This window comes from Ranitomeya variabilis, chromosome 1 (assembly GCF_051348905.1).
Source record: "Ranitomeya variabilis isolate aRanVar5 chromosome 1, aRanVar5.hap1, whole genome shotgun sequence".
NCBI classification, from domain to species: Eukaryota; Metazoa; Chordata; class Amphibia; order Anura; family Dendrobatidae; genus Ranitomeya; species Ranitomeya variabilis.
The window spans coordinates 792,193,271-792,218,538 of record NC_135232.1 but is presented as its reverse complement, the minus strand read 5'-3'; the positions used below and the strand labels follow the sequence as shown (position 1 = coordinate 792,218,538).

Sequence of the window (25,268 nt, the reverse complement as noted above, 5' to 3'; positions counted from 1 at the left end):
CCGTTCTCCTGCCCGCTCCCCCCGTGCTCCGATCCACCCCCCATGCTACGATCCCCCCTCATACTTACAGAGCCTCCCGGAGTCCGTCCGTCTTCTCCATGGGCGCCGCCATCTTCCAAAATGGTGGGCGCATGCGCAGTGCGCCCGCCGAATCTGCCGGCCGGCAGATTTATTCCAGGTATATTTTGATCACTGTGATAAACTTATCACAATGATCAAAATAAAAAAAATAGTAAATGAAGCCCCCCCTTTATCACCCCTATAGGTAGGGACAATAATAAAATAAAGAAAATATTTTTTTTTCTGCACTAGGGTTAGGGTTAGGGTTTGCATTAGGGTTAGGGCTAGGGTTAGGGCTAGGGTTAGGGTTAGGGCTAGGGTTAGGGTTAGGGTTAGAATTAGGCTATGTGCACACGGTGCAGAGTTGGCTGCGGATCCGCAGCAGATTGGCCGCTGCGGATTCGTAGCAGTTTTCCATCAGGTTTACAGTACCATGTAAACCTATGGATAACCAAATCCGCTGTGCCCATGGTGCGGAAAATACTGCGCGGAAATGCTGTGTTGTATTTTCTGCAGCATGTCAATTCTTTGTGCGGATTCCGCAGCATTTTACACCTGTTCTTCAATAGGAATCTGCAGCTGAAATCCGCACAAAAAACACTGGAAATCCGCGGTAAATCCGCAGGTAAAACGCAGTGCCTTTTACCTGCGGATTTTTCAAAAATGGTGCAGAAAAATCTCACACGAATCCGCAACGTGGGCACATAGCCTTAGGGTTAGGGTTGGAATTAGAGTTAGGGTTGGAACTAGGGCTAGGATTGGAAATAGGGTTAAGATTAGGCCTGTGGTTAGGGTTATGGTTAGGGTTAGGGTGTGTTGGGGTTAGGGTTGTGGTTAGGGTTGGGATTAGGGTTAGGGTTGGGATTAGGGTTCGGATTAGGGTTAGGGTTGGGATTAGGGTTATGGTGTTTTGGGGTTAGGGTTGTGGTTAGGGGTGTGTTGGGGTTAGGGTTGTGATTAGGGTTATGGCTAGAGTTGGGATTAGGGTTAGGGGTGTGTTGGGGTGAGTGTTGGAGTTAGAATTGAGGGGCTTCCACTTTTTAGGCACATCAGGGGTCTCCAAATGCAACATGGCGCCACCATTGATTCCAGCCAATCTTGCGTTCAAAAAGTCAAATGGTGCTCCCTCCCTTCCGAGTCCCGACATGCGCCCAATCTGTGGTTTACCCCCACATATGGGGTAACAGCATACTCAGGAAAAACTGGGCAACAATTATTGGGGTCCAATTTCTCCTGTTACCCTTGCAAAAATAAAAAATTGCTTGCTAAAACATAATTTTAGAGGAATGAAAAATTATTTTTTATTTTCACGGCTCTGTGTCATAAACTTCTGTGAAGCACTTGGGGGTTCAAAGTGCTCACCACACATCTAGATAAGTTCCTTGGGGGGTCTGGTTTCCAAAATGGGGTCACTTGTGGGGAGTTTCTACTGTTTAGGCACATCAGGGGCTCTGCAAACGCAACGTGACGCCCGCAGACCATTCCATCAAAGTCTGCATTTCAAAAGTCACTACTTCCCTTCCGAGCCCCGACGTGTGCCCAAACAGTGGTTCCCCCCACATATGGGGTATCAGTGTACTCACGACAAACTGGACAACAACTTTTGGGGTCCAATTTCTCCTGCTACCTTTGTGAAACTAAAAAATTGCTTGCTAAAACATAATTTTAGAGGAAAGAAAAATGATTTTTTATTTTCACGGCTCTGCGTTGTAAACTTTTGCGAAGCACTTTGGGGGTCAAAGTGCTCACCATATATCTAGATAAGTTCCTTGGGGGATCTAGTTTCCAAAATGCGGTCACTTGTGGGGGGTTTCTTCTGTTTAGGCACATCAGGGGCTCTGCAAACGCAACGTGACGCCCGGGGACCATTCCATCAATGTCTGCATTTCAAAAGTCACTACTTCCCTTCCGAGCCTCGACGTGTGCCCAAGCAGTGGTTTACCCCCACATATGGGGTATCAGCGTACTCACGACAAACTGGACAACTACTTTTGGGGTCCAATTTCTCCTGTTACTCTTGTGAAAATAAAAAATTGCGGGCTAAAAAATAATTTTTGAGGAAAGAAAAATGATTTTTTATTTTCACAGCTCTGCATTATAAACTTCTGTGAAGCACTTGGGGGTTTAAAGTGGTCACCGCACATCTAGATTAGTTCCGTAGGAGGTCTAGTTTCCAAAATGGGGTAATTCAAAAAGTCAAATGGCGCTCCTTCCCTTCCGAGCGCTGCCGTGTGCCCAAACAGTGGTTTACCCCCACATGTGAGGTATCAATGTAGTCAGGAGAAATTGCCCAATAAATTTTAGGATCCATTTTATCCTGTTGCCCATGTGGAAATGAACAAATTGAGGCTAAAAGAAATTTTTTGTGAAAAAAAAGTACTGTTTCATTTTTACGGATCAATTTGTGAAGCACCTGGGGGTTCAAAGTGCTCACTATGCATCTAGATAAGTTCCTTGGGGGGTCTAGTTTCCAAAATGGGGTCACATGTGGAGGAGCTCCAATGTTTAGGCACACAGAGGCTCTCCAAACGTGACATGGTGTCCGCTAGCGATTGGAGCTAATTTTTCATTCAAAAGTAAAGTGGCGCTCCTTCCCTTCCGAGCCCTGCTGTGTGCACAAACAGTGATTTGTGACCACATATGAGGTATTGGCGTAGTCAGGAGCAATTGCCCAACACATTTTAGGATCCATTTTATCCTGTTGCCCATGTGAAAATGAAAAAATTGAGGATAAAAGAATTTTTTTTTGAAAAAAAAGTACTTTTTCATTTTTACGGATCAATTTGTGAAGCACCTGGGGGTTTAAAGTGCTCACTATGCATCTAGATGAGCTCCTTGGGGGGTCTAGTTTCCAAAATGGGGTCATTTGTGGGGGAGTTCCAATGTTTAGGCACACAGGGGCTCTCCAAACGCGACATGGTGTCCGCTAAAGATTGAAGCCAATTTTTCATTCAAAAAGTCAAATGGCGCTCCTTCCCTTCCGAGCTTTGTTGTGCGCCCAAACAGTGGTTCCCCCCCACATATGGGGTATCAGCGTACTCAGGACAAATTGTGCAATAACTTTTGGGGTCCAGTTTCTCTTTTTACCCCTGGGAAAATAAAAGAATTGTTGCGAAAACATCATTTTTGTGACTAAAAAGTTAAATGTTCATTTTTTTCTTCCATGTTGCTTCTGCTGCTGTGAAGCACCTGAAGGGTTAATAAACTTCTTGAATGTGGTTTTCAGCACCTTGAGGGGTGCAGTTTTTAGAATGGTGTCACTTTTGGGTATTTTCAGCCATATAGACCCCTCAAACTGACTTCAAATGTGAGGTGGTCCCTAAAAAAATGGTTTTGTAAATTTTGTTGTAAAAATGAGAAATTGCTGGTCAAATTTTAACCCTTATAACTTCCTAGCAAAAAAATAATGTTGTTTCCAAAATTGTGGTGATGTAAAGTAGACATGTGGGTAATGTTATTTATTAACTATTTTGTGTCACATAACTCTCTTGTTTAACAGAATAAAAATTCAAAATTTGAAAATTTCTAAATTTTCAAAATTTTAGCCAATTTTGCATTTTTTTTTACAAATAAACGCAAAAATTATCGACCTAAATATACCACTAACATGAAGCACAATATGTCACGAAAAAGCAGTCTCAGAACCGCTAGGATCCATTGAAGCGTTCCTGAGTTATTACCTCATAAAGGGACACTGGTCAGAATTGCAGAAAACGGCCAGGTCATTAAGGTCAAAATACACCCCTTGGATGACAAATATTAAACATGTATTAAAAAACAATGGCTATGAAACCACCTTCATGTTGTTCAAAATTAGTTATACAAATAGGTTTAGTTATACAAATAGGTTCAATCATCATTAGAAGACCAAAAATGCACCTCCTGCTAACCCTTTACATAGAGTAATATAGAAAGAGGTCTGCTTAAGTTTTGTCCCAGCAGGTCTAATGACCCGAACCTATAGTGCTAAAGATTTATATAATGCTCATGTGAAACTGGCCAATTGATGAAGATTGAACATGGGAATGTTCATTTCAATTGGAGGAGACTGATAAGCATATTTAGTCTTGTGTTTCACCATCAGTGGCCATTTTGATAACAATGTGCATTATATGAGGACGACAGCACTAGTAACAAGCAAACGGCTTCACAAAGTTAGAAAACCTGAAATTCGTATGTTACCAAAATTAATTTGTTAAAATAAAGATAAAGTAAACAAATCCCTGCTTACATTATGGGCCTGATCTACGAATGTGTATTCAACAGTTTTATGGCATAAAAACCTTCAAATGTTGAAAAGTTTTGTGATTTATGGCGTTTTCACATGCCTTATAGAAGAAATGTTACTCCATTACCTGACTGGAATAACATTTCTACCAGAGAAGCATTGAGGAGCATACCAGTTAAAAAATGTGCCTAATTCAATAAGTTGCATACACAATGCCTGTATTAATGAATGAGGCCCTAAGGCCATGTGCACACGTTCAGGATTTTTTGCGTTTTTTTCGCGTTTTTTCGCTATAAAAACGTGAAAAAACGCTTACATATGCCTCCTATTACTTACAGGGTATTCCGCATTTTTTGTGCAAATGTTGCTTTTTTTTCCGCGAAAAAATCGCATCGCGGAAAAAAAAGCAACATGTTCATTAAAAATGCGGAATTGCGGGGATTCTGCACACCTAGGCATTACCACAAAAGAATGATGTACAAGTCCCAAAGTAGAAAAATAACAACTTTATTAGAAATGCAACAAATGAGACAGATCAAACAGTGACAGTAAAGGGTTAAAACCGGCCCTCAAGCCGTAGCTGCATAAAGGGGGAACAGAGCGGCACCCGTAATCAAAGTAGTAAAAATAAGGGCCCACATGAAGTCCATCCACCAGCTATTCATATACATATAATATAGTCCAATAGTGGGGGTATAAGGAAAAAGTATGGATGGATCAACATGGGAGACAAAACATACCAATTCGATGTGAATGTCAGACAGGCACCGCGATGTCCCCCTCCTCCCAACGCGCGTTTCGGGTGTCCCTTCCTCAAGGGAGACACCTAGGAGTGCATTGATCTGCTTACTTCCCGCACGGGGCTGTGCCCACCATGCGGGAAGTAAGCAGATTATGTGCGGTTGGTACCCAGGGTGGAGGAGAGGAGACTCTCCTCCACGGACTGGGCACCGTATAATTGGTAAAAAAAAAAGAATTAAAATAAAAAATAGTGATATACTCACCCTCTGATGGCCCCCCGAAGTGTTCCCGCCTCTCCGGTGCATGCTTTCTCTTCCGTTCCTATAGATGGTGTGGTTCAGGACCTGTGATGACGTCGCTGTCTTGTGATTGGTCGCGTGACCGCTCATGTGACTCACGCGACCAATCACAAGCCGCGACGTCATCGAAGGTCCTGAACCACACCGGCATCTATAGGAACGGACGCCGCTGAGGAGATTGGCTGTCTGCAGAGGGTGAGTATAACCATTTTTTAATTTTTTTAATTATTTTTAAACATTCTATCGTTTACTATAGATACTGCATAAGCTGCATCTATAGTATAAAAAGTTGGTCACACTTGTCAAACAGTATGTTTGACAAGTGTGACCAACTTGTCAGTCAGTTTTCCAAGCGATGCTACAGATCGCTTGGAAAACTTTAGCATTCTGCAAGCTAATTACACTTGCAGAATGCTAAAAAAAAACGCAAAAAAAACAGAAAAAAAGCGCAAAAAAAAAATTGCGGATTTCTTGCAGAAAATTTCCGGTTTTCTTCAGGAAATTTCTGCAAGAAATCCGGACGTGTGCACATACCCTAAGTGTCACAGGTACACTGTTTGTTGTAGCCTGGAAGCTGATAATAGGGCTTCCAAAGACAGGTTTAATACAAAACACTCTGTTTATCAGATTCTGATGTTTGCCCTGGCCTTCACCTTCTAATGGCTGGACAGTGATCTGGACTAAAGGTACCGTCACATTAAGCAACGCTGCAGCGATATAGACAACGATGCCGATCGCTGCAGCGTCGCTGTTTCGTCGTTGTGTGGTCGCTGTAGAGCTGTCACACAGACAGCTCTCCAGCGACCAACGATGCCGAAGTCCCCGAGTAACCAGAGTAAACATCGGGTTACTAAGCGCAGGGCCGCGCTTAGTAACCCGATGTTTACCCTGGTTACCAGTGTAAATGTAAAAAAACCAAACACTACATACTTACATTCCAGTGTCTGTCGCGTCCCCCGGCGTCCGCTTCCCTGCACTGTGTCAGCGCCGGCCGGCCGTAAAGCAGAGCACAGCGGTGACGTCACCGCTCTGCTTTACGGCCGGCGCTTACACAGTGCAGGGAAGCGGACGCCGGGGGACGCGACAGACACCGGAATGTAAGTATGTAGTGTTTTTTTTTTTTTACATTTACACTGGTAACCAGGGTAAACATCGGGTTACTAAGCGCAGCCCTGCGCTTAGTAACCCGATGTTTACCCTGGTTACCCGGGGACTTCGGCATCGTTGGTCGCTGGAGAGCTGTCTGTGTGACAGCTCTCCAGCGACCACACAATGACGAAACAGCGATGCTGCAGCGATCGGCATCGTTGTCTATATCGCTGCAGCGTCGCTTAATGTGACGGTACCTCTAGCTCCGACCAGCGATATCACAGCAGGATCCTGATCGCTGCTGCGTGTCAAACACAACGATATCGCTATCCAGGACGCTGCAACGTCACGGATCGCTATCGTTATCATTGTTAAGTTGTTCAGTGTGAAGGTACCTTTACACAGGGACCTATGGGCTGGGGCCATGGAGTCAGCTGACAGGAGGAGCAAACTGGCAGCAATTAGGATCATCACAAGTTGTGGATACCAAAAGGTCATGTCAGTGACAAAATCAGAAAGCAAGCAAGTGGGCACAATAAAAGCCAAGGTGAGAAAATGAAATAAAGTAGCACAATAACATTAATAGATCAGAGTGATCAAGCCTGGCTGAACGAAATAACTGGCAGACAGAGACTGTATGGAGAGCTGGTGAGGGACAGGAGCTAGTCAGGGGCAACAGGGAGTTTGGGGTTAATAGACAAATGAGAGGGTGGGAGTGGGCTGTATAGTCGATGTAAGCCACTGTATGTCTATACAACCAAATCCATTGCAGAATGCTAACATTATATGAGCACAGTTTTACAAATACGGCTAAAGTAAAGGGCAAATTCTATGCTGTCCAAATGAGTTGGAGCGAGTCTCACTTGTAGACCAAATGAAAAAGTTTTGTCCCAAACTATCGCCATTAAATCAGTATCCTAGCTACAAAGAGATCAGTTTAGGGATCAATACTCTACCTACAGTTATTGTAACATTGCCACTCCACGAGTGCAGTTCAAGACCTCTACCAGAATATTTTGCAAAATAAATCTTGCCAAATCAGACATGGTGATTTTCTGGATTTGTTTTTCTCATTTTGACTCTCATAGTTGTGTTCTACCTATGATGTCAATTACAAGCCTCCCTCATCTTTGTATTTGGGAGAACTTGCACAATTGGTGGCTGACCAAATACTTTTTTTCCCCACTGTATACATCGGGCTGAACTAGCGTTCCTGTGTTCTCTATCAAAGGGGCCATCTTATCTCAAGAAGAACAAAAGGATTGACAATCCAAAATTAGATGTGCCATATCCTTAACTTCCTTGACAATTAATTCTCCAGGCTCTCCATACTCATTAGATAGTTGGCTGAACCTGTCAATGTCATCTGGTTCAGCCAACATTAGTCTGATGTGTTTTGGAGGCTTATGAGTCTTTTAATCCTTACTGTTTGAGTCCTTCAATTGTTCCCAATAATAAAATGTACTATTACAAAACAAATGAGACACCAACACAACATCCTCACATTTTCAGAATGTTTGGCCCAGGATGGAAAAAAATTCCAAGTTTTGTCTCCTAAGCAAGTTAAACTCAGAGAACCTCGAATATTGAGAAACCTCTTCCAACACTGCCAGCTTTTATTAAGAACATTGCAACTAGGAAGCCCTCCCCTACTAAGTTGACTCACTATCTTTATTTAATAGTTTATATTCCAGTGGACAAAGTATCCTTCAAAATGAATTACTCTGCCAAAATGCAAAAAGCAGTGTATACATGGAGTCAAACCAAACTCCACACTCCTTGCCATGGTAACTGTATCACTCCAGCAAAATCACAATTTTAGAACAATTTGTGTTGTCAAAGAAACAGAAAGCCCTCTTTTATGATGTTGAATAACTATGCTCCCAGCTATATCTCCAACGTTAGCTTCTCATTGAACACAGTGACAGTCGTGTACAAATTTCTACAGGGCATAATAGTAAAAGCAACACATAAAAGTAACAAGACTGATTGTGTAGGCCAAATATCGATCTTAAAGAGAAGAGCAAACAGCACTGAACTGATGCAAAATATACAATTGTTCCCTAATGAGAAAATACTGTAGCTCTACATCTTTTATAAACCATGGAAAGCATACATAAATAAATTGCAGGTACTCATATTGCCCTACAAAGATATGCAGGATACTCTGAGGTTTCCTAGGACTGTATCCAACCCCTTTCAATCGCTTTAACACAAACACAGCCAAATTGTGCCTAAGATACCTCATCATAGAAACTGATGGCAATCCGGTAATAAAAACAGTGTGCTGACAGTCTTTTCATGTTTTTCTTTTATCTAAACAAATGGAACATAAATTATCCCGCTTATTCATTTGTGGTCAGGTAGACCATTCTATGCAGAATACAGACGCAAGCTGACGGTGTCTCTGTTAGAGGTAACATCATCCTGTTGTGACTGAGACAAGTGACGTGCCTTACTTTCGATAGTGCCCTCTACTTCTTTCTCCCTAGTACGCTTGCTGGATGGCCAATTGTGGCAAACTGCCTACCTGTTCTGCCTGGAGCCAATCTCTGTTGAGTGGTCATTGACAGCTTCTGCTGAATATTCCACTGAATTCACATTGACAGAGCAAAGTTTTCTTTCCTCACTGCTCTGTTGACGGGGCATCTCTACTGATGTCTTGCTGATTGACAGCTGACTCCCTTCTAACGAACTGTTGGGAACCAGCTATTAATCAGCATGTTGTCTGCAGATATTACCCCGCCAACAGAGCAGATTGAAAGAGGAAGAGCTGTTCTGTTTACAAATTCTTAATTTGACGCAGCAGAATGACTGACTGGGCGGGCAGAGATCGTCCCCGTTCAGAACAGACAGGTAATTTGCAACTACTTGTCTATTAGTTATTAGCTGTTTGAACAAAAATAATAATTGTCCTGGCTAACCCCTTTATCAATTTAATCTCTGAACTATTCATAGGCTACTAGTGTCTGGAACATTTGTCCAATGATTTAGGGCTCTCTCTTCCTGTCTCTATTGCTGAGCTGTGAGTGCTAACAAACTCTCACTATCCTTATCCTTAAATTTAAATGGCTGCTGCATTCCCTGCTTGGGCTTTTACACAGTCTATAAAAGTCTCTCCTGATTATGTAATAGCCGTGGTCACTCATGAAGTCATGCTAGCATTTTATGATTGAATTAATTTTAAGCATTTTGTTAAAAGGTCGCAAACATTTTTGTGGCCTTTTACACAAATTGAATGGCAAATTATTCGAATACAATCTACAAATTTCATAAAATTCGACGCAAATTCACATAGAATTGCTTTGACAATCTCTATTAATGATCGATTTCCATTTGTTTCCTTTACTTTAATCATGTGTACTCTTTACAATTGATCGAAAGACACTTTCATGCACACAGGTGCTCCACTGACTGTAAGCCCCACCACCAAGTATAACAAGCTTATCTTTGTATAACCTATAAAATCTGTTACTATTTTTGTACATGTAATGTATACAACAAAATTTTCTAGCCTGACAAATCTGTACATTTAAGATTTTAAGGAAAATAGCTTTAACATTCATTGCTTTAAACTCGACTTATAAATACATTTATATAAACCTAGGCTGAATATTGCGTGAGCTGATCAACTGCACACTCTGGGTGGTCAGCAGAAAAATAATTATAGAAATTCTCATCCAATTATCTAATGTTTCTCAGGACTACACTAAATTCCTGATTAATGTCCTGAAAAGGAAATAAAGTACAACAATTATGAAGTCAGCACGTTTTCTATGTCATGTAGAGAAATGTTCTTACTGCAAGACTTAACAGACAAATTCCGAAAGTGCGTGTATTTCAATCTCTGGAGTTCATCTTAAGAGTGTGTCACAAATGGTATAAAGTGTGCCTCCTCAAGGTGGTGTATGTTAAGAGGTTTTGATTACATTTTGAGTTCATCTCACATATGCCTGCTTCTCCAAATATCCAGGCACCAATTACTGGCAAGTCTCCTTTAAAACACGTTAAAATCAGAAGAGGTTAGTTAGCATTAGCCAATTACTTAAAGAATGGTGTTTGGGTATATGGTTTGGGCCCCTTTATTTGAGCTCTTCTTTAATAAGCATGGAACTTCTAGTTACAGTTTAATCTTCAGTCCATTTAATATGAAAGTATAATGGCGGGGGGACACAGCTATGCGGTTGGCAGGGCATGTGCCTCTTTTTTTTCCACAAAAAAAGTAAGAACGTCAGGGAATGAAGGGGACAGCCTTACCACCAAGCTGAAGGTCTACTGCGCGGTGGTCCTCACCACACTTCTCTATGCTAGCGAGACCTGGACAGTCTCCAGCCGGCATGCTAAACAGCTTAATCATTTTCACATGAGTTGCCTCCGCAGACTCCTCCACATCAGGTAGCAAGACAATGTCCCGGACACGGCAATTCTGGAACAAACTGGGCTCTGCAGCGTCTACACTCTCCTGTTGAAAGTCTAAGCCAGGTTGGCTGGATATGTGGTCACAATGCTCAACAGCTGACAACCAAAACAACTGCTGTACGGAGAACTGTGCCAAGGAAAGCGAGCAGTTGGGGGGCAGAAGAAGCGCTATAAAGACTGCCTTAAGGCATCTCTCAAAAACTTGGAGCTCAACATCAATGAATGGGAAGAGCTCGCCCTGGATCGCCCAGGTTGCCGGGGCAGGATCACCTCAGGAGCACGTGCAGATGAAGATAGGAAAATCTTGGAAGCAAAAAGAAAGCGTGCAATCCGCAAGGCACAAGCAGAATCTGGTGTACTGACCACATCTCCTTCCTTATGTCAAGTATGTGGGCGAACCTTCTGGGCCTCATCAGCCACCTCCGGACCCATAACTACTCTCTTCTCACCCTGAAGCCATAGTCATCTTCGACTACGAAGGACGAAGATCATAATGGCGTGGGGACACTGCTGTGCAGTTGGCAGGGCATGTGCCTCAATCATTATGGGGATGACAACAAGCTTCTTGATCAGCAAATTTAGATGCCATTTAGATACAGGACTAAAGTACCAAATGTAACCTTCACAATGCCATAACTTTGGAGTGGAGCTACATGTATGTATGTCTTCTCCAGCATTATTCTTTCTGCAATTCTGGGTAACAAAATACTTAGTAATAAAATACTTATCAAATACTTTGCTAATTTTTGGAATTGTGCATTACAACAATTTCACTGTGAGTAGTGTTCATCACAGTCTAAGGCCTCATGTAGTCATTTGTGTGCAATGTACAAGTTCTATCCATCACTGCCACAAATAGAACTCGAACCAATTATAGTCTATGGGGCTGTTCACATGTCCATGCATTTTTTGCGGACTGTGTGTCCGTACACAAATCAAAGAGATGTCAATTTTTTTTCCACATATGAAAAGTACCAATGTAAAGTACTAATACAAGTATGTGGGTCCATGAAAAACACAGACAAACAAGCATGGCATCAGTGTGCTGTCATTAATAAATAATAATAATAATTTTATTTATATAGCGCCAACATATTCCGCAGCGCTTTACAAATTATAGAGGGGATTTGTACAGACAATAGACATTACAGCATAACAAAAATCACAGTTCAAAATAGATACCAATAGGAGTGAGGGCCCTGCTCGCAAGCTTACAATCTATTATAATTGTCACGGATCCCTACTCCGTGGTGTCACTTATTCGTCACGTGCCTGCTCTCACACGTGACTTGGGGTTGTGCCTGCAAGGGTTAATCTATCTCCCCACTCTCAGTCCAGCATTCAACCTCTGTCCTATGCTGTAATGGGAGCATAAATCACACACTGACCCAGGCCACACACCCGCTCATATGCGCTGCCACCACTCATTGAATACACGGGCGATGAGTCCCGGACTAATAATAATACAAATAAAAATATGTCTATCACTCATAAGGCTCACACACCTTTAGGCTATGGATTCTTTAGAACATTCAAGGTTCAACTTGTTAAAGTTTTATACTTTAATAACAAAAGGGTCAGTGCTTACAATAAGAAAAGGTATAAAAATATGATAATAAAAAGACATACAACTTATGCAAAACAGTATCAAAATAAACAGGAGAAAGTTACAGAAGTTATCTCACTGGTAGTTGCTTCTGCTCCCTGAGGGTAGGACGAATGTAGATTGAATCACAACAGCTTCTCAGGCTGCCCTCACATGTGAATTGATAATAGATTATCAATAATAATTGATTAACATTGCAAAGGATAGTAGAAGATTTATAATTTATTTCCTTATCTATAAATGAAAAACACTGATGACATACTAAACAAACACTGAAGACATACTGATAACACACTGACCAAATACTGATAACACACTAATCCAAAACACTGAAGACACAGTGACCAAATGCTGATCAAATACTGATGACACACTGATCCAAAATATTGAAGGCACACTGACCAAACACTGAAGACACACTGATCCAAAACACTGAAGACACAGTGACCAAGCATTGACCAAATACTGATGACACACTGATCCAAAACATTGAAGACACACTTACCAACAGGTACGGACTGGGGCTGAAATTCAGTCCTGGCATTTGGAATAACACAGGCCCATGATGTCCCCTTCCCCATGAACCAGATGGGATATATTGCTAATATTACCCAGCGAGGAGCAAAGGAAGATTTTCTACAAGACCAATATGTCTAATGATAACTGTGGGCTACTGGGGTAAGTGACGGAGTCAGCAACTTTGTGCTCCATCACAACTCCTAACAGTATGGGTATCTGGAGAACACCGATTCTGTTGACAACGTAGCACACAAGGCAGCCCATGACCAGACAGGCCCTTCTGGCATTTGCCAGAATTGTCAGATGGCCAGTTGGCCCTGCTTACCAAACACTGATGGCACACTGATTCAAAACACTTAAGACAAACTGACCGAACACCCTGGCACTCTGATCCAAAACACTGATAAGACTAGTACCATATTTATTGTGAAAAACAGTGATGTCTGAGTGAAGTGTGATAGAAATTAATGGCAGTTTCAGCATTGATATCGTTCTAAATGCTCATTCAGATGTAAATTTTTTTAGCCTATGAATACTATCTGTGTTTTTTACCAATAGAACTATTATTATCTATGGTATAGCACCTAACATAATGTATGGGACTGTTTACATGCCAGTATTTTGCAGAGCAAGTGGTCAACACAAAAGCACGGAGACATATTCATCACATTCTTGATTCAAACTTGCCAATGCCAATCTATTGGTTTCATATAAAACATTATGTTCACATACTGTTTTATATGAGAAGTTTGAGAAAAGCCACATTCACGCGTTCAATATTTCGTCAGTCTTTTACCTCAGTATGTGTAAGCCAAAACCAGGAGTGGAACAATCAGAGGAAAAGTATAATAGAAACATATGCACCACTTCTGGATTTATCACCCACTCCTGGTTTTGGCTTACACATACGGAGGTAAAAAAAACTCACCAAAAACCCGATGTGTAAACATGACCAACCATTCATCAGTTTTTCTCGAATGTAAGAAAAATTGTTGAAACACTGATCAAACTCTGATGGTGAAAACTGACACACCGACCAAAACTCTGATGATACTCTGATCAAAAACCCTGCTGAGACTCAGACTGATTTTCTTAAGCGAGAAAATCCCTGACGTCTGAATGAGCTCTTAGTGGAATATTAGAAATGCTTAGGAAAGTACCAGTGGATTAAGGTTAAAGATTACAGGCTTCCACTTGAAAGAGATAAATATTCAATGGTAAATTTGCAAACTACTGAATGACTTTTACAAGCTCTTCTGTCTGGCTGGACCATCAAACAGATTGCCAAAACAGGTGCAGATTGTTCTTACTTTCGAATGCATTGGGGATATAGATCAGGATCTGAAAACCCGAGCACTCTAATGCAATTGCCACACATTTTGTGAAAGGGAAAGATGTCTCACTTTCTCTAATACATTGTGACATCTGAAAAAACGCTCACAAGAAGTACTTGCAATATCCTTTCCCATACATATCCAGGGCGGTGCAGCGTGTTCGCATCCTATCTAATGAGCTGTGACAGTACGACCAGATTATCAGGAGAGCGCTCCCTTTCCATTGCGTGTGTCCTCCAATCTACAGATTATCAGAATGAATGCAATATGTGGCGGCCTACTATCTAATGTAAAGCACTTATCAAGCTGCACACTGTCAGAGCCGCACAGCTCGGAAATTCCGTTCAGTCATGTTGTCACTTTGCGGTTATCAGAAGTTGGTGAAGCATGACAAGGAAATCTTGTCCCATGCCTCATTTGTGAGAACGTCCTACCAGTGGTGATGTCGCGCACTTAGACCGACTTGATATTTTAATATCTGAAAAGATTCCTGTTGAAAAAAGAGGCTACTTTATTCATAACTCTAATGTCTGGTTCACACGTAGCAGGTTTGGTTTTTTTCAAAATAAATGAGATTTCTAAAATCTGTTTTTAACGCTGCGATTTTTGAGAAAAGGTGCATTTTTAGGGAACTGCAGCATTTTCCTGCATAGTTTCCTTTATTTGAATACATAAGAAACACAGATCAAAAAGCATTAATAATGCATCAAAAAGCTTGCAGCATTTTTCCTGCTATTTTTATCCCTTCAATTGAATGTATAAAAGAAAACCACATGAAAAACTCATTAAAAAACGCATCTATAACGCATCAAAAAAACTAATGCTACAAACACTGTATGAACATACCCTAATAGGAAACTATAATGCATGCAAGATGTCGCTATAAATTAGGTAACTTCCTGGTATATATTGGTAATCAGCGATGGTGAACACAAAGGCTTTCAAATAAGGCTTTTAACCATTTTTTTTTATCAGTATAGTATACTTTAATCTTATCTGTTTAGTTGAGTATTCGCAGTACATTAGCTGTTGTGTATGGTGATTTTGGACTGTATCTTACTACAGTCTAAATCCCTCCCAAAGCATGTGCAAGGAAGAGTCTCAGCCAGATTTTATGTTAGAGAGTGGAATTTGCATCGACTGTCTAATGAGCTTGTCATGTTCTCTTTAACCCTTTGATTCCCACTCTGCATGGCACGAAGCCTTTGACAACTAATGGACTCTGTTTATGAATCACATAGCCTTTGTTCTGAAGTCTTGAAGCCACATTCACACGTTCAGCATTCGGTCAGTATTTTATATCAGTATTTGTAAGTCAAAAACAATCAGTAGCAGAAACACGTCACCACTTCTGTATTTTCCACCCGCTCTTGGTTTTAGCTTATAAATACTGATGTAAAATACTGACCGAATACTGAACGTGTGAGACTGAAAGAAAACCTGTGTTTTATTCAATAAAGAAAAAATATGATGATTTGAAATAATGTAAAATTACTGTACAAATCCCTATCGTTTATTGTGATGTGGATTAAAAGTAATCTGGTATAAATGATAAAGTAGTGAATTGATTGACCCATGTCTTCTTTTCATGAATATTTGCAGATTTACTCTAGATCAGGTGTAACCAGTTTAATGTGCAAATGTTGCATTAAAAGACTGTATCAACTGACACTGTAATCCATAAGGAATTAGATTGCCCCATGATACTGGTTTAAATCCTTAAAAAAAATCTATGGATATTCACTCGTAATCTTAAAAAAAAAGACTAATAAATGACTTAACTAATTCTTATTGACAAGCTATCTGCCGAGCTCAGGAGGATCTTCTGTCGTACCTCCAGATGATGATACTCTGACACATTCATCAAGATCCTGGTACCAAGAAAGCTACAGGATTTACATCTCAGGCTTAGAAGCTTGTAAATTAATCCATTCTACTCAAGAACGAGGATTTTATTCTTAATGTTCAATCCTCATCAAAATGTACACTTTGATGCAAATGTTTCACTTTTAGGAGAAATTCTTTAAATAGTTTGGCAGTATTTTGAACATCAAAAGAGTAAAGTCTGAGGCTGAGCATATTACACCTACATGCTTTCTCAATTATAAGGCTTCGCGAGGCTGCTAAGAAAAGCACACTTGAAGAGGAACACATGTTTTCAGAAGTACAATTGTGGTTTTATTCCTTATTCCCTTACCTTTAGCCCGGACCATCCAGACTGCTAATGAATATTGGGATCTCCTGAAATTATATCAGATCCACTGTTGTAAGCACAAAGCCATAAAGATGGGTTCCCCTTGAATATGTCTGTGACTTCCATTGGGACAGTCAAAGAAGATGTTTCAAAGGTCACTTGGACACCGCTAAGAGAGGCTGCAACATCTGGAAGGAACTGCCCAACCTCTCATGACAGCTTCTGAGTGGTCATCATGTCCCATGCTGGGTACAACTAAAGCAGGGATGTTAGATTATTTCAAGTCAGCAATTTCTTGAAAGCTCCTCAGAAATTCTCTTATACAGTAAGAAAAAAGCCTTGTTTAGTCTTCTGGTAATTCCTTGTAAAATCCAATAAGTAGGGTTGTTGTAATTTCTCTCTCGAGCCCGTCTTTCCCATCCAAGAGCTGTCAGAAGTTATAGCCGCTTCATTATATAAGTGCAGCTAATTAACATACGTGTTTCTGGAGGCATGTCATGTGTCTAACATATTAAGCAACACTTCTTCCACTTAACCTCATCTGTCCTGTGAAAATAAATTGAAGATCTTGAACTCCTCCAATATTAGGCACAGTTGCAAATACTAAAAGCGCCAATCTTCTGATGAGCCCTGATATGTTTCCTTCTCTAAGTAATTTTGCTTTATTAGAATGTGATTGGAGCTAAGAAAACTCCTCAGGATTGTCGGATTCCTGTGCTGTAGGATTAATTATTTTTAGCAGTAGTCTAATGTTTAATCTTCCTCCTTCTCTCAGCCACCCAGAACCTTGCTTGAAGGAGAAAATGAGTTTCTTCTGAAGGAAGGGCTTAAGGTGGGAGGGTGAGAGTGTGTCTATATAAGTGCAAGGTTTCGACTTTTTTTTTTTTTTCCAACTTTAATCTTTCTTTTCTCACTAACTCCTCCTGCTGGCCAATATCAGGTTACCGAAAATATGACATTTAACCCCTGAGCCGCTGATGTCTCCTGTAACGCATTGAGTAGCACTGCATGTTAACTAGAAGTTTATTAAAGCAGTCTAAGCAGGATCAAAGTACAATGGTGACATTGACATGCCTAATGGATTGCAGAATTGAGTAATTATGGCTAATTGCACTCCTGGAGCAGCAATGTCATGAACTGTTGGTAAGAGGAATCTGTGATTAAAGCTATTGCTTATTGATACTTTAGTTCATTCGCTAAATGATATTGTAGGTGAAATCCATTCATAAAAGAATTAAGCCAAGTTAGTTCTATGTATAGCGTATTGAATGAAATGCGTCAGTACTCTTAGATTTTAAAAAAATAAGGATGTATTAATTATCCTATCATCTAATGGCGTGGCTTATCAGTGTTTCATTAGGACAACTAGGTATGAAGAGACATAATAATCATGGTAATATAATAAGTGTTAAAAAGATAATAATTACTGCACTGTATACAATTTATTTTACAATTACTTGTTTATCAGATCATTCCAAAACCTGTTCCATAGCATATCATATTAGAAGAAGGGAAATTTACAGAATACATATGCTAGGGGTAAATAAGACTAATCAAACATGTGAACATTCATCTTAATGGATAGATAGATAGATAGATAGATAGATAGATAGATAGATAGATAGATAGATAGATAGATAGAGATAAAGAGGTCAGTGACAGATAGATAATAGATAAATATGAGATAGATAGATAGATAGATAGATAGATAGATAGATAGATAGATAGATATGAGATAGATAGATATGAGATAGATAGAAAATAGTTTGATAAATAAAAAATAGATAGAGATAAAGAGGTCAGTGGCAGATAGAGAGTAGATAAATAATAGATAGATGGATAGATAGATAGATATGAGATAGATAGAAAATTGTTTGATAAATAAATAATAGAGATAAAGAGGTCAGTGACAGATAGAGAATAGATAGATAATAGATAGATGGATAGATAGATAGATAGATAGATAGATAGATAGATAGATAGATAGATATGAGATAGATAGATAGAAAATAGTTTGATAAATAAAAAATAGATTGATAGAGATAAAGAGGTCAGTGACAGATAGAGAGTAGATAGATAATAGATAGAGAGATAGATAGATATGAGATAGATAGATATGGGATAGATAGATAGATAGATAGATAGATAGATAGATAGATAGATAGATAGATAGATAGTTAAATAAATGGATATATAATAAATGGATATATAGATATGAGATAGATAGCTAGAAAGTGATAGATATGAGATAGATAGATAATAGATATATAGATAGATAGATATGAGATAGATAGTTAGATAAATGGATATATAATAAATGGATATATAGATATGAGATAGAGATAGATAGATAGATAGATAGATAGATAGATAGATAGATAGATAGCTAAATTCCCTCCTTAAAATTACACTTTGACCACAAGGGTTAAACCTTGGGGTTAAGGCGTTGGCAGTATACCAGTTGCTTGTGGTATTTCTGTGCCAGTTCTCAGATAGGTCAGGCCTTGTTCTTCTCACTCACCAGATGGGACTTGCCCTTTTCCACCTGCAGGGCATAGAGTTGTTACCGCTTTTATTTCACACTCCTTGTTGTTTTTCTTGGAGCTTATCTCAGGAAATCCTGGGAAGTCACGATTGCCTAGAGGATATCAGGTAGATTATACAATATCAAATATACTATCAGTTAGTAAGACTGTGTGATATATATGAGTTCACATTATAAATTTAGTGGGTGATTTACTGATTAGTGGGTGATTCTAAAAAACATTGGGTGTTATAATATTTCTATTTTAACAACTGTCCTCTTTGTCACTATAAATCCATATTTTTCAGAGAAGAAAAAAATCTCTGTTTATTGGTTGTTTTTACGCATCTTTTGGTGATAAACCTCCTATGGCTGAGTGCTGTTGTTTCAAAGGAATGAGTGTTTTGTCAGCAGGAGATTATCACTACAGGACTACAGCTCATGTGCCTTCTGGTCCACCCCCCAAACACTGATTAGCAGGTTGCTGTCTATTTACACTTATGAGCAATCACCATCCACTATTGCTTCAAATATGAGACTACCATCATTATATAGAAAATTATCTTGGCTAGCTCATACATAAATTTGACTTGCAACTATTTAGCATATGATTAGTTAGGCTACATTCACATTTGCGTCTTTGGGCGCAGCGTCGTCGACGCAACCCAAAACGCATGTCAAACCGAAGAGCCGCATGTCAAATGCGCCTTTTTACTCAAAAGGCGCATGCGTGGAACAACGCGGGTCAATGCAGGCACCTGCGCCCTATGCGTTTTACATAGACAGTAATGTGTTTTTTGGGGGCATTTACGACGCAAGTGCGTTGCATGCGTTGTTTACCTGAAATGTGACGCAGGAAAAATGCAATATGTAGTGTCGGCCGCGCCCTGTCTGGTGCACCCAAATGACGCATGCGTCGTACAACGCTTGACAACGCATACCGGCACATGTTCATGCGCCCCCCATGTTAAAGATAGGGGCGCATGACGCATGCATCGGTATCTGTCGACGACGCTGCGCCCAAAGACGCAAATGTGAACGTAGCCTATTGCAGATTCTTGTCATGTCACTGCATTGTTGCTATTTTCCTCCTGACAGTTGAATTTTTTTTCTTCTGTATTACAACTTGTTCCCACATTCCCTAATAGCTCAGTGTGTTATTAAGTTGCTTCCTGAATGACAGGTCACTGTCATCCAGCTCATCGTTAGCGATCTCTCGGCCAAGGAAATTTGGCAAACTGCATGATGTGATTGCCATGACAGTTGGAAGAATGCAAAATTAAGTCCATCCATCCATTCAAAAGCCAAGAGGTAGACAGAATAAAGCACAAAAAGTGGACAGTAGAAGATTGGAAACGGGTGATTTGAAGCGATGAGATGAAAATCAATAGACTAGGCTCTGATGGGTGCAAATGGGTCTGAAAGAAACAAGGGAAAAAGGGGCTAAGGGATTGAGAAATTGAAGGACCTGTCAAGTTTGGAGGAGGAAGCCTGATGATATGGGGTTGTTTCACAATCAAATGTGTTGAATATTTGACTAGGATCAATGCTGGTCTCAATGCTGACCTATATGTGAGTATTCTATTTGATTAGTTATTTCGGAAACTCAAGTACTATGGGCATGAAAAAGAAGACATAGTGTTCCAACAGGACAACTACCTGAAGCATAAATCGAGATTGGCGAAGAAATGGTTCAATGGCAACGAAGTAGAGGTGCTGAAATTGCCCCCACAGTCCCCAGACCCCAACCCAATCATACTCTTGTGGGTAGAATTGAAGACAAAGATGTTTATGAGTCATCCGCCAGGGCCGTGGGGTACCCGGTACCTGGTCCGGTGTTCACAGGGGGATGTCACGGTGCCGACCCGGTCCGTGGCCCTGGGCGCTCATGTAAAAGGGGAAATTAAATAAATTTTATGTTCTTGACGCCATCTGTGGTATTCGGTCAGTGGGGACCGACGCTGCTATAAGGGGTCCTCTGAGATGATGTTATGGCAGCTAGATGGTATATCTTTCCACAGGTGAAGTGTATCCCCAGGGCTCCCGGTGTGTAGATGGAAGATGGTGAATGGCGCAGTAAAGAACGAGGACACAGGTTTGCAGTCTCTTTACCTGGTTTACTGAAGACTTCAGGCAGCCACAGTCCAGGGTACCAGATCACAGGACAGGGTCTGGCTGGCTTGGAAGTGAATCCAGAGTCCCCTTTACAAGGTGGAGTAAAAAGCCTTCCTCTAGCGCGGTGGTGTTGTAGTCCCTTACTGCCTATGGCTTCAGATAAGGTCCTCACAGTTCTTCTCTCTGTCCCTCATATAGGATAGGACAATACCTGTATGACAGGTAACTTGAGCCTTTTTACAGGGACTCTATCACGCCCCGGGCTCTATGAGTTTCTGTGTCTCAGGTGTGTGTGACGGACAGGTAACTTGCAGTTCAGCTGTCCTGCCGGTTTCTGATGTAAGTCTTAGAGTCCCTTACAACCTCAGTGGTCCGGCTACCGGTTATCTGCGCTTTGCCAGGGAGACAGTCTGCTCTTCTGTCCTCCCCCTAGTGTCACATTCCTGTGCTTTGCTCTCCTGCACGCTCACTGAACAATGTTCGGCTTTCTGTATGTCTCCTTCTTTAGGAGCTGTAGTACTTCAGACTACACGGCCCCTTCGTACGTTCTTCCTGCCTCAGACTGCTCCAGTCTGCTTCCTGGCACTTTCCGACTATCTCTCCCTCTTTCCCTCCAAACCACAATATATATAGGGGAGTCACCTAGAAATAGGATCAAAAGCTCCCCCTTGTGGCCTGGAGTGTGAACATGTTGTGTCTATGGCGATTACCTGATAAAAGATATCCTTCATCGCTTTCAAACGTAACATCACTCTCCCCGTGAGGAAAACAATGCTACTGTGACGACCAGGACCCTGGGGCACCACATTTACATACCAAAGTGAGTCGACCAGTTTGCACCAACTTTGGGAATGTGTAGAACAGACCTAGGATCAGTTCTCAGTAGACACATGTGTCATGATCTCTGCAGGCAGCGATAATAGCAAGCCTATAGAGGGACAAGCTCTCGGAAGATGGAACTATACTGACCATGAACTAAGCCTGCCGCGCAACTAGAAATAGCCAGGTAGCATTTCCTATTTATCGCTAGATGCCCAGCTCTGGCCTAAGACCTAAATAGCTAGCAGAGGGAAATATAAGACCTGGCTCACCTCTAGAGAAATATTCCAAAGAAGACAGTAGCCCCCCACATATAATGACGGTGAGTTCAGATGAAACAACAAACGCAGCAGGAAAATAGTCTTAGCAAATTTGAGGTCCGCTTACTAGATAGCAGAAGACAGATAGTATACTTTCATGGTCAGCAGAAAAACACTAACAAAACACCATCCAGAGATTACCTTAAACTCTGGCATTAACTCATAACGCCAGAGTAGCAATCCCTGATCAACGAGAGCTTTCCAGACACAGTAACAAAACTTCAGCTGTGAACTGGAACAAATAGGCAAAACAAAACATGGACAAAAGTCCAACTTATCTAGTAGTTGTCTAGAAGCAGGAACAAGCACTGAGAGGCATCAGATAACATTGTTGACCGGCAAGAAACCACCAGAGAAATGAGCTTAAATAGCGACACCCACTACTGATGGAACCAGGTGAAACAGGAAAGAGGATGACAAGTCCAATTCCACAAGCGGCCACCGGGGGAGCCCAGAATCCAAATTCACAACAGTACCCCCCCCTCAAGGAGGGGGCACCGAACCCTCACCAGATCCACCAGGGCGACCAGGATGAGCCCTATGGAAGGCACGAACAAGATCAGAAGCATGAACATCAGATGCATTGACCCAAGAATTATCCTCCTGGCCGTAACCCTTCCAGTTGACCAGATACTGGAGTTTCCGTCTGGAAACACGAGAGTCCAAAATTTTCTCCACAACGTACTCCAACTCACCCTCAACCAACACCGGAGCAGGAGGCTCAACTGAAGGTACAACAGGTACCTCATACCTGCGCAATAACGACCGATGAAAAACGTTATGAATGGAAAAGGACGCAGGGAGGTCCAAACGGAAAGAAACAGGATTAAGAATCTCCAATATTCTATAAGGGCCGATGAACCGAGGTTTAAACTTAGGAGAAGAGACCCTCATAGGGACAAAACGAGAAGACAACCACACTAAATCTCCAACACAAAGCCGAGAACCAACACGACGATGACGGTTGGCAAAACGCTGAGTCTTCTCCTGGGACAACTTCAAATTGTCCATAACCTGCCCCCAGATGTGATGCAATCTCTCCACCACCGCATCCACTCCAGGACAATCCGAGGATTCCACCTGACCGGAGGAAAATCGAGGGTGAAACCCCGAATTACAGAAAAACGGGGACACCAAGGTGGAAGAACTGGCCCGATTATTGAGGGCGAACTCTGCCAATGGCAAAAAAGCAACCCAATCATCCTGGTCAGCAGAGACAAAACACCTCAGATATGTCTCAAGGGTCTGATTAGTCCGCTCGGTCTGGCCATTAGTCTGAGGGTGAAAAGCAGATGAAAAAGACAAATCTATGCCCATCCTAGCACAGAATGCCCGCCAAAATCTAGACACAAATTGGGTACCTCTGTCAGAAACAATATTCTCAGGAATACCGTGCAATCGGACAACATTCTGAAAAAACAGAGGAACCAACTCAGAAGAAGAAGGCAACTTGGGCAGAGGAACCAAATGGACCATTTTAGAGAAACGGTCACAGACCACCCAGATGACAGACATCTTCTGGGAAACAGGCAGATCTGAAATAAAATCCATCGAGATGTGTGTCCAAGGCCTCTTAGGAATAGGCAAGGGCAACAGCAGTCCGCTAGCCCGAGAACTACAAGACTTGGCCCGAGCACAAACGTCACATGACTGCACAAAGACTCGCACATCTCGTGACAGGGAAGGCCACCAGAAGGATCTTGCCACCAAATCCCTGGTACCAAAAATTCCGGGATGACCTGCCAATGCAGAAGAATGTACCTCAGAGATGACTCTGCTGGTCCAATCATCCGGAACAAACAGTCTATCAGGCGGACAACGATCCGGTCTATCCGCCTGAAACTCTTGCAAGGACCGCCGCAGATCAGGAGAAACGGCCGACAAAATTACTCCCTCCCTAAGGATACCTGTGGGTTCAGAATTACCAGGAGAGTCCGGGTCAAAACTCCTAGAAAGGGCATCTGCCTTAACATTCTTAGAACCCGGTAGGTATGACACCACAAAATTAAAGCGAGAAAAAAATAAGGACCAGCGCGCCTGTCTAGGATTCAGGCGTCTGGCAGTCTCAAGATAAATCAAATTTTTGTGGTCAGTCAATACCACCACCTGATGCCTAGCCCCCTCGAGCCAATGGCGCCACTCCTCAAACGCCCACTTCATGGCCAAAAGCTCCCGATTCCCAACATCATAATTCCGCTCTGCGGGCGAAAATTTGCGAGAAAAGAAGGCACAAGGCCTAATGACGGAGCAGTCGGAACCTTTCTGCGACAACACTGCCCCAGCTCCGATCTCCGAAGCGTCAACCTCAACCTGAAAAGGCAGATTCACATCAGGCTGACGCAACACAGGGGCAGAGGCAAAACGGCGCTTAAGCTCCTGAAAGGCCTCTACAGCATGAGGGGACCAATTAGCAACATCAGCGCCTTGTCTGGTCAAATCAGTCAGTGGTTTAACGACATCCGAAAAACCAGCAATAAATCGGCGGTAAAAGTTGGCAAAGCCCAAAAATCTCTGAAGACCCTTAAGAGAGGAGGGCTGAGTCCAGTCACAAATAGCTTGCACCTTGACGGGATCCATCTCAATGGAAGAGGGAGAAAAAATATACCCCAAAAAGGAAATTTTCTGGACCCCAAAAACGCACTTAGACCCCTTCACACATAAAGAATTAGACCGCAGAACCTGAAAAACTCTCCTGACCTGCTGGACATGAGAGTCCCAGTCATCAGAAAAAATCAGAATATCATCCAGATATATTATCATAAATTTATCCAGAAAATCGCGGAAAATATCATGCATAAAAGACTGGAAAACTGAAGGGGCATTAGAAAGACCAAAAGGCATGACCAAATACTCAAAGTGGCCCTCGGGCGTATTAAATGCGGTCTTCCACTCATCCCCCTGCCTGATCCGCACCAAATTATACGCCCCACGAAGATCAATTTTAGAGAACCACTTAGCACCCTCTATACGAGCAAACAAATCAGTAAGCAATGGCAATGGG

The 25,268-nt window shown here is 41.6% G+C and overlaps 1 protein-coding gene and 1 pseudogene across 2 annotated transcripts in view; one reads left to right on the top strand and one right to left on the bottom strand.

The window, feature by feature from the left end:
• Window positions 1–17,679, bottom strand: part of LOC143767958 (neurturin-like) — a 428,017-nt gene extending 410,338 nt beyond the window's left edge. For both annotated transcript variants that reach the window (XM_077256565.1, XM_077256655.1), the window contains exon 1: window positions 16,493–17,679. The gene's annotated coding sequence lies outside the window, so the exon portion shown is untranslated. The remainder of the gene's footprint in view (window positions 1–16,492) is intronic.
• LOC143798974 (carbohydrate sulfotransferase 14-like) overlaps window positions 1–25,268 on the top strand; it is a 45,650-nt pseudogene that overhangs the window by 8,248 nt on the left and 12,134 nt on the right.